This window comes from Myotis brandtii, unplaced genomic scaffold (genome assembly GCF_000412655.1).
Source record: "Myotis brandtii unplaced genomic scaffold, ASM41265v1 scaffold43, whole genome shotgun sequence".
Classification (NCBI taxonomy): domain Eukaryota; kingdom Metazoa; phylum Chordata; class Mammalia; order Chiroptera; family Vespertilionidae; genus Myotis; species Myotis brandtii.
In genome coordinates, this window is record NW_005366455.1 from 2965393 (window position 1) to 2967719 (window position 2327).

General features: G+C 42.0%; 1 long non-coding RNA gene across 2 annotated transcripts; it reads right to left on the minus strand.

Annotated features, from left to right (window-relative positions):
• Nucleotides 1-506: 506 nt before the first annotated feature.
• On the minus strand, nt 507-2321 carry LOC102251332. Of its 2 annotated transcripts, none has more exons than XR_001363671.1 (2): nt 2196-2321; nt 507-1894 (listed from the first exon to the last, which is right to left on the minus strand). It is a non-coding gene; the product is annotated as an uncharacterized LOC102251332 (long non-coding RNA). The 2 variants fall into 2 exon arrangements; XR_001363670.1 differs by having other exon boundaries at nt 2111-2321.
• Nucleotides 2322-2327: the final 6 nt, after the last annotated feature.

The window sequence follows — 2327 nt, forward strand, 5'->3', positions numbered from 1 at the left end:
AGAACAATATGCTATATATGCCAGGTCCCTTGAAACATATGCTGTGCAGATGTTTCTTTCCTGCAGCGACTGTGTCAAGCAGCAAGGATGGACCGGCTTCCAGCAAATTCCCCCTTTTTTGTTTTTTAAATGATAGCGCGTGTAAATCAGTGGCCACCTCTCAGATTGGGCTGTTTAAGACTCGGAAGAACACTGGCAAGCAATGACAATAAGCATAGCTATAAACATAGTGGACGGATTGCACAAAGAGCCTTGTTCCTGTAGAAGGTTGCTGGCCTCTTCAGTCAAGGGATTTCAGCTAGGCGAACCACATTCTGACCAGTGGGGGGAGGAGGGGCCTGCAGCAGCTGGAGCAGCTAGGAGGGCTGAGCCCCTTGCACAAATTTCGTGCATTGGGCCTCTAGTATTGCAAATGAAGTGGGATTTCTTTCTTGGTTGGGTTATAATTCCTCAAGTCTGGGCTACTTAGCTCAGCTGGTGGATAAACATTATGGACTACAACCATGTACAAGTCAAGCTTTATAAAGAGAAAGACATTGAAATGCTAAGATTATGCACCATATCCCTAACCCCAGATACACATCATATAAACAAGTTTTTGGTCACTAGACGGATTGCATAAATGGGTGCAGCCAGCACAAACACATGTTAATTCCTTAAAAAATTCAAAGCATTATCTATAAAGCCACGTCATGTTCAAGGAACAAGTTGTTCAAAACACGTTTTTCAAGTCCCTTAGAGTTCTACGTTAAGAGAAGTAATTTCCTTGTTATGACAAATGTGTTTGATCTCCAAATGCTTAAAAGATTTGTAAGTTGAACAGAACTTCACAACCCAAGTTTCCAAGATGATAAAAATCAGTTAATTTTAATTACTTTAGATTTTTCTACCAGAGGAAAAAAAAAAACCCACAAAAGAACACCTCAGCTATTCAGCTACACTGGCATTTGGGGGGGAAACTTAGATGATAAAGATGGGGTTCAGCATGAATATACCACGATACATGCATTACCTGAACTTACTTTAAAATTCTAAATTTGTGAGCTCAAAACATAAACATGCTGAAGTGGAGTCATCAGTTATTTCTTAATGCATTGTAATAAATTTAAAATGCAAGAGATTCAAGGCAGTCAGATTACAAATCAATTCCCATTAGGTTAGCCAACATGTGTCAGAAAAATAACCAAGTATAAGACTCCCCATGACCTGTAGAACGAACAAAATGATCCTCTGGTTATTTTCTAAGATTCTCCTCTTTCTCACAAACATAGCAAAGTATCTCTGCAATTCACTCTCCCCCCGTCAGAGTTCTATGGGAAGTGTTGCAAGTGGGCATCACCTTCCTCTCTCACCACTGTGCTAGCTATACCTCCCCTCCCAGTTGGAAACTCGGATGCCATTTATCTACTAAGCTTTGCTAATTAAAAAAAAAGATTGATGACATCCACCATCCACCGCAACACATTAAAAGTAATTTATACAGCCCGGCAGCACACTGGAAGTCCTGAGCAGACAACATTTCAACTCCAACAAAAAGACACCGCTCGCTTCTGTGACACAACAGAAAGTGGACAGCAACATGTGTCATGCACCGAAGACTAACGCCTTGCCAAAAAAAAAAAAAAAAATCTAAATAAATTAAAAAAATTTTTAAATGCCTGGAGATAATGAATTCTTCTTAAGTCATTCTACTTAAAACCTAAAACTGGTCATCAGAATCTATTTCCAGTTTTACAGTCACCTTTCTTCCCGGCAAGACCATAACAGAATGAGGTTTCCAGGAACGTGGTCAGTTACACCACAGCTGCATCTGACCGCTGATGATCTCTGCCTCGGTGTGCACGTGGGGTTTGCACATCTGGATCCTGCCTTCCTGGACCATCCGTCAGGTTGGCTTTGGGAAAAGGAGACAAAAGACACCCCTTTGCAATCGCCTTTCGGCAATCCCAGTTTTGGAGGGAGCTATAGACAACACAACATTTTCCATATCACACAGAGAAACAACTCTCTCTCCATAAAAACATATAAATACACAGACAGACAAATAGAGACCAGGTGGCCACGAAGTCCCTTGAAGTACCCATGTATCGACGGACCACCAGACACTGACCTTAGATCTGTAACGGAGGGGAAGAAAAAAAAATCATGATGAGCCTGAAAAAAAATAAAAATAAAAATAAAAAAATGTAACCTACCACCGTCACTGACACGGAAAACAGAACACAATCACCACCGGGAACCCGGGGTCCTGTCAAGATCTCTCTCCACCAGAAGATGCAGGCGCACTGCCCCCCGGGTGCCCAGGAGCGCGTCTCCCGAGCAGCAGC